The 8,628-nt window shown below is 38.5% G+C and overlaps 1 pseudogene; it reads right to left on the reverse strand.

Annotated features, from left to right (window-relative positions):
- Positions 1-5,122: 5,122 nt before the first annotated feature.
- On the reverse strand, positions 5,123-7,829 carry LOC104738290 (uncharacterized; annotated as a pseudogene).
- Between the last annotated feature and the right edge of the window lie 799 nt (positions 7,830-8,628).

Here is an 8,628-nt window from a genome sequence, read left to right on the forward strand (position 1 = left end):
AGAGCCAGTTCTTTGTCGTTCTCAATACTCTCAAGATTCTACAACCTATAGCATTATCAACAAAGATGCCTCACTAAAAAAAAATCAATACAAGGCTTGAAAGAAAAGACTGGGGTTTCAAGGTATGGCAAGAGATTGGGTTAAATGAATAGAGTGGTAAAAAGAGAGTGTTAACCCAATTCAAAGTTCCATGAGCTAGCATTCATAGTCCATAAGCAAGATATTTGATGATCAGATTAAAGTCCAATATTATAGAGATGCAAAAAATGATCAAGCAAGTTTCACACAAGAAGGAGATGCTTTCAAATGACACAATTCTTTAAACATAGATTCTTCATTTTTTTCCAAAGACTGAACTAGCAACAAAGAACTATAAATGAGGGCTGTGGGTTAAATCCTAAGAATCTCCTTCTAACATGGTAGATTTAATCATTGTTCCCCAATGCATATGTACAATCCTATATGCAATACACTAAACACAATGCTAGAATGCAATGCAACTACATGAACACTCTGTTTTTGTAAAGACTTTATTGAAAAAATTTCAAATTTTATGGTTTTTCTATGCCTTAGATGCAATGCAGAAGCTTGTATGATTATGCTTACATATGTTGATGTTCATATATTTTACCCTGTTTTCGCTTAACATATTCACATCTTTTGCATGATTTCCATCACATTTGTCCATTAATGTATAGCTTTAGAACTGTTTATGCATTAGAGTAGGTTTGCATTGCATTTGCATAGTTTCTTGCATGAACAGGTGATTTTGGATCCTAAGGAGCATGGAAGGAATGCGGAAGAAGATTGAAGCTGTCAAGTGAAGGAAACAAGGGATTTAGAGCTGAAGAATCAAGGTCCGGAAGTCCACTCGACCGCCTACTCGACCGTGTGCGGAGAAAGACTCGACCGGATGGAAGAAGCAGAAGAAGATGGCCACTCGACCAGCACTCGACTGAGCACGGGGTCGAGTTGACCGAGCCGCCCTCCTATTTTGTCTTTTAGCATTTTTAGGGCTTCCCTTCCTTTTGCTATATAAGCCTTGTACCCTGCAGCCACCAAAAGAGGAGAGATTTTTAGAGTACAATATTCTAGACCTAGTATTTACCCTTTTGGGAATTGTTTTACTTTTGCACTTTCTTTTCCTTAGATTCTCTAGCCACCTAGTAAAACTAAGAAATCTTTGATACTTGTTGGTTCTATAACTTTCTAAGTATTGAGTATTTGAGTTTGATATCTGTTTCAAGACCATTGGTACGGTGGCATGAGTAGCCCTGTTTGGGAAGAGGATGAAGCAGATGACAAAATTGCTAACATTATGAAAGCATTGACTGGGGATTTTGGTAGATGGAAGTGGGGGAGAGGCTTGTGGGAGACGGATTCATGCGTCCAACAATGCGAAGATGAAGGTGGAGGATAAGGGTGAGAAGAAGAGAGCCGATACATTTGATGAACCAAGTGGGAATAGGCACTGTCCAGGTACTTCAACTGCCTTGGATATAAATATCTTGGATTCCATTAAAGATGAGCTCGGCATGTGGGGAGCAGCTCTGCTTCAAGAGATGAAGAACGGATTCAGAAGTTACGATTTGAAGTTTGACATGATGAATAAAAAGGTGGAAAGCCTGGCTTCAGATCTTTCCAAAATAAAGGGAAATGTAACTGGTGCGTCAGATGTCGATACCAACCCAAAGGAACAGAATGCTCCTGAAGCTACTGCTGAAGAGGAAGAGCCTAACACTAAAAAAACCACAGATATGGTTAGTTCTGAACACTTAATTCCTACTACGATTCCTCACAAACACAATACCAGGTACAAGGCGAAGAAAAATTAGACTTATAGAGGTTGTCAACTTCGAAGACTTCTAATCAAGTGTACTTGTTAGACTTCATTATGTGAAGTCGACTTCAACTTTATGTTGTCTTTGTTTGTCAAATTTGAGACTCTTAAACATATGTCAGATATGTCAGATTTAATTTTATTTGTTTACATCAATGATCATGTAACTTTTAAATCAGAATTTGCAGACACTGAACCCTTCTCCATCTGTTACCCGTACAGATAAGAAGGTGCCAAAGGAGAGCAGCTCTGATTCATCTGACACTGATTCAGACCCACCTGTGTTCCTTCACACAGAAATCCCAACAGCAACTGACTACATTGCCAGGGCTAAGAACCAACAACCACGGGTTGAAGCTGTTATGCTTGCGGCACAGGGTAGGGCTGAAAGGGTTAAGAGATTGGCATCAAGTCAGCGTTCTCCATTCATTGGTGATAACACAGCCAAGACTATCATGGGTGGTAAGTCAAATACGTCAGCATACAATCCTTTTGATAAAACAGACAAGGAGAAGAAGAAGGTTTTGCTTGACTTCTTAAAGGAAGATTCGTAAGTCTACTACATTTTATGTTATGTTTCAAAATTCTACGTTTCGAAAATCTTGTAACTTATATGTTTCCAAACCTTTCTTCATCCACAGGATGTACAAGAACAAGGTTCCAGACAAATCCCGATGTTGTCTTTGGTGGTACGAACTGCAAATAAGAACAGTGTGGCTTAGAGATTCGGTAGGTCTACTAGTAAACTTCTTGTATTCGTTTATGTTGACAGTCTTCAATACTTTTTAACTGTGTTTTAATATCCATGTGATTATCCAACACATGGATGCGGATTTGAATCTACTGAGACATCGATACACACAACATCCTGAGAGGTTTAGATCGGATAGAGTTGCCTGCCTAGACGCTATGTTCACTCATATGTGGACGACGAAGTATTTTGACTTTGAAAAATCTGAGCCGAATCCTGATGGGTCTGGAAAACTTCTGCCGGCCGGTGCCTTCAGTTACCACAAAGGTGAGTATCCACCGTATGCCCAGTCTAACAAACAGTGGGGTCTGGAAGTGGACGAGTTGTATGCGCCGTTAAACATTAAATCTCAGCATTGGGTTGCTATGTGGATATTGATTCCAATGAGACACATCGTTGTCTACGACAGGATTCCTAGTTGTTCTCCCGATGATGAGCTTGCGACTGCAGTTCACACGATAGTTGTGATGGTTCCGTTGGTGCTGCGGGAGTTAGCCAGTCATGAACACAAACCGATGTACCCATACGAGAAGTTCACCCACGAGCGAGTCACAACGACAATGCCTCTGAATAAGAGGCCATGTGACTGTGGTGTTTTTACATTAAAGTACATAGAATGTCATGCACTCGGACTACCATTTCCTTCTACATTGTGCGACGCAAACATCCCATGGATAAGGGAGAAGCTGGCTTGTGACTTATTTCACGAGATTGAGTTTCGTGGACCAAATGAGTCAAATTACACCGAAGATTTTGGGCTATATGATCCTCCCCCAATTCGAAACTAACTAAGAACTTGTTTCTTTTTTAATTTGTATGACTTATTAGGATGATGTTTTGTTTCTGTTGGGGAATCTTGTTATTTTGAGGGTTGGATATATTATTTATTAACTCTGATGATGGGCGGTATCCATATATTTTTTGTCGGATCCTCCTTATTAACTCTAATGTAAATGAATTACTGTTCTTGTATTCGTAATTATCTATTTTCACTTTGTCTCTCACCTAACATCTCAATACTAAAACAGTGGTTCATCCTTTTGTCCACAATTAATGCCAAGGCATCTACAGATTTAGAAACTTTCTCGGGGAATGTGTTACATTTAACAAAAATCAATTTTTATTAAAAAATTGATAAAATAATACAGATTGTCTGTTTATTTGTACACTTGTTTGTTCCTCATTAGTTATTTATTAAAATATTAATTACTTGTAGTCTCCTCTAAACAATAGCGTACCGCGAAAGCCTACTAGACATCTTTCTGAAGTTAACTTCGAGATTTCGAATGAATATTGTTGTTCAATAGACATGTAGAACTTTTGTTCTCGTAGTTTAATTTTTTGTTTAACTCTGATGATAGGCTGCTATCCATATTGTGAGTTCTTTTTATTACACTTGTCTGTTCCTCTTTAGTTAGTTATTAAAATATTAATTACTTGTATTCTTCTCTAAGTCATAGTGTACAACGAAAGCCTAGTAGACATATTTCTGAAGTTAACTTATAGACTTCTAATGGAAATTGGTAAGTAATGGACATGTAGAGTTGACCAATAGAAATAGAAATAGGTATTCATTATTCATGTAGAGTTGACAAATAGAAAATAGAAACAGGTAGTCAGTATGCATACATTAAGTTAAAAAATAAAATACAAATAGGAGTTTGGGTGATGCAACTAATCGTCGAGACGGACATGAAGTTTGCCCTAATCAATAGGAGGAGGAACCACACACTGTTTGACATCAGCTTCCGCAACCTCTCTCATCTCCTCTAACCTCTTGTGCTCTGCCTCGAATTCGACAAGTTGTTGACCCAATATTTGATTCAGTTGGGATAGTTGAGCGTCGATCAGGTCCACTTGATGCACAAGGGCGGTAGCCTCTTCCTTCTTCTTCATGTGATCTCTCATCATACGAAGAATTGCTTTGAAGCGATCCTTCGTCTCTTCTTCAACCACGACTCTCGTCCTCTGAAACGCGTCTTTCATGGCATCTATTACTTCCTCTTCCCACTCGAAATCGGAACTGCTTCGCTTACGCTTACTGGAATTCTCTCCAGCCATAGCTCTTAACCAACTTATTCTCTTGTTATCGAAGAAGGAGATGCAATAGATGAGTGGAAATTGAGAGGATATTTATAGGTGCAATTATCGAAGAAGAAGATGAATAGACAGCAACGATACAGTGAATGTAGATAAATCGAAAGGGTACAACGCATATAGAGATAGCGAAAGGGTACAACGAATGTAGAGATATCCAAAGGGTAAAATGAATGTAGACTTGAAACAATAGCATATATCGAAAGCTTAATAGACATCTGATTGAAGTTAACTTAGAGATGTTGTACACATCCCAAGACACATTGCGATGACAACAATGAAACCTATCCAAGAGAGAACCATGAACTGTCGAAGCATTTTTTCCCTATCTTTGGCTGTCATAACCTCACACTCAAACTGTTTCTTATCTTCCTCATATTTGTTAACCAAATGAGAGTTCACCAAACCATTAACAACTTGTTTATTCATTGCTCTTATAGATTCTTTAAGTACCTTGATTTCTTCTTTCTGTCGACGAATCTCGTCCCTCGACTCCAATAATCTCCGCTTTTTCCATCCACGTCATGGTTCTTCGTCTGACCAACGAGAAAAGCCATGAACAGTGCACCTGAAGAAATTTCTTCCTGGATTTGCATATGTCCATGATTTCACAAGTACCGTAGATCTACCACAATGGTTGCAGATTGGACCAGGAATTTGTATTTGCGAATTTGTATCAGAATCTGACCCCGAAATTTGACTCATTATTCTCTATCTGATGCTATTTGATGAAGAAGAGAAAAAAGTGGAATTCCCTTAAGAGAAATGATTGTCTGTAATAGCTAATGTCGACTTGAACATGTGGAATATATCCGAAAATATTACAAAGAACAAATTAATGGTCCAATCATTCCAGTTGACTTCACGATGAAGGTAACTTTTACTCTCCGTCTTCAGCAACCTGAACAAGATCTATTAGTATAACCACCAAAAACAGCCACAAAACATTATAAATAATCTGATTGAATGTTACTCACGCAATGAGTAAGACAACGAGACTTCTTTTGCCAATTAGGTTTCCGCTTCGGTATTGGAGGTATACATCGGATATCTGGCCCAATCGGAGTGTGCTCGACATTGGGCATAATGTTAGCCGCGTACGACGCATAGACATAATCTTTTCTATAGTAAGCTTCCACCACGGTATACATATGCCATCCAGCGGACTTGACAGCCTTAATTGCATGTGAACATGGTATTTTCTCAACACCAAACACCCCGCATGAACAAGATTTTTCTTCTAAGTCAACCAAATAGTCACTTTGCCCACCACGAACGTGGAAACGCCAACCATCAATGCGTTTGACTGTCATCATATCTGCGTAATGATCCCTTACGGCCAATAATTATTCAACACCCCGACTAAAAGTGGTTGTCAGACTTAGTGCATCCTCTCGTCTTTTCCAATACCAACTACCTAACTTTTCCGTAATAAACTCAATGAGATATGTGATGGGATAACCTTTGGCTTTCTTTAGCATGGATTTGATAGATTCCGCAATGTTGCTAGTCTTGATGTTGTATCTATCTCCTGGACAGTAAACTCGAGACCATAAAGCTGGATCTGCCTCATTCAAGTACGCTGCAAGAGCCGGATTTACGTTAGTGAGCGAAGCCATGTAGCGGTTGTAATCATCATGCGTATGCGCATATGCTGCCCCTTTCACCAAGTACATCAGTTGCTTCCCATTGAAATTAGAAATTATGTTTTGTTGAAGATGGTAATAACATATCCGTTGTGTTGCCCATGGGATAACATTGCGACATGCCTTAGCTATTGAACAGTGCCTATCCGAAACTACTACCAAAGGATATTCATCAGAGATATACTCACTTAATTTGGTGAAAAACCAATCCCATGAAGCATCACACTCCGAGTCGACAATTCCAAAAGCCAACGGAAATATCTGGAAGTTACCATCCTGTACGCAAGCGATTAACAGTACACCTTCATACTTGCTAGTGAGATGGGTCCCATCAACCACAATAACTCGCCTAACGTAATTGAAACCACGGATTGAAGCATCGAAAGATATGAAAAGATACTTAAACATATGCTCGTCATCAACAACAAGGTCAACAACACTTCCCCGGTTTGACTGCTCTATTTTCTGAAGACAGTAAGGCAACTTCGCATATTCGTCTTCGGCACTTCCTCTCACATATTCTTGTGCATATTGTAAAGCCCTGTACAAAGTGGTGTAATCCAACGTCATGCCGAACATTGTCCTCATTGATTCTTCGATATGTTGTGGGACAACACCATCCACTATTCCTACCCGGTCGATGAAAAGCCTCCCAATATATTTTGAGGTGCAACGTTTACGGTTAGCTATGCGGTCCACAATAGAACATATATGCACGTTCAGATATTTGGTGACCCAAAAAGTGCTTGGATCATTCTTCACAGTGGCTACGACCCTCCATGTGCATCCTGGAACAGAGCATATCGCCACCAACAGAGACTTTGTGGACTTCTTAATTTTGAAAGAGAATTTTAACATAATCGCGGTCAAACGCACCTCAGTTATGACGTCAGTTTTGCATGCAAAGCATTGACCTACTTTCAGTTGGTCTATCCACGGAATATTTAACTGTCCATGAATACCACCAAAAAACGGTTTCCCTTCTTCAGCATCTAGTCTTAGGTCATCTCTATCTCTTTCGTCATTTCATCTTTAAATTTCTCGTACTCTCTAATCGAAATCCATGTCATCAACATCTTTCGGCTTCTCATCTGTATGATCAGTTTCATGACATTCTTCTGCACATTCATCCACACTCATCGGCACCTGGATCTACATCGTTACCAAATTCATCTGTTTGCTCTCCATCGTCAACATAACGAGAGTTGTTTAACATAACCGGATGTCCATCCATGAACTGCGTAGAGACGCAAAGGTGAACAACATTCCTACTACTAAAATCTATCAAGTTCTGAACTGATCTATCATTTGTGACATGGACAGGAGGGGTATCTTGGGGAAATTGCTGAAGCATCATCTCTGTTAAGGGATACGATAACTGAACCATCTCTGTTTCTTTGTCAATCATATAATCTTCTACAGCCATTTCAACAAGCTCAGCGTATGTACAACCGTACCACAAAAAAAACATTCTCCCACCTTTGCGTCCATCCATGTCAAAATGCCAAGACGCATTTCTCGTCAGCCATACTCCGAAAACAACAGGTATTTTGCCATTTACCTGAAAGAGTAAGCAGCAAGTTAAAATACCATAAACCCTAAACCCTAAACCCTAAGCCCTCAACCCTAATAACCTAAGAAAAGCAAAGACATGATTGATCGAAAAGTAAAATATTTTATCATCGTAAAAATATACATAGGCAATTACATAACCGATATAACACGTAAGAACTAAAATATCAAAAAAAAATCTTTATAAATTTCCAATTAAAGACTATTTCAATTGTACAGACTTTAGAGATAAATCCAACAGTTTGACTTCCTAAATAAGTCTAATTTAATAATCTAACTGCCTATAAAAACCAAAAACTTGATTTCTCCATATGTATAATACATAATCATGTCAAAAACATACAGAAGCAAGTACATACCATATATCCAAAAATACATCAAAAAAATCTTTAAAATTATTCACCAACTTGTTGTAAATTGGTTTTCTAATTTTGAGGACTTCATGTTGATGTCAACATTGTATACATAAACAAGCCTCTATACAGAGACTACCTTTGAAGTCTATTACTTGTGGTATATTTTTGCAATTACAATTTAATAAAGTAGACACCGTTTGAAGTCTACTATGATTGTTGACTTCTTTTGTTGTCTTCCTTTGTTAATTTTTGGGTCAGTTTTGCAATTCAAAACATAAAAAAGAGTAGACTTCTTTGAAAGTTTCAAAAAGTTAACTTCGACTACAGTCTACACCGGTTATTTTTGCAATTGACCACACCATTGAC

This window comes from Camelina sativa, chromosome 13, assembly GCF_030686135.1.
Source record: "Camelina sativa cultivar CO46 ecotype springtype chromosome 13, ASM3068613v1".
NCBI classification, from domain to species: Eukaryota; Viridiplantae; Streptophyta; class Magnoliopsida; order Brassicales; family Brassicaceae; genus Camelina; species Camelina sativa.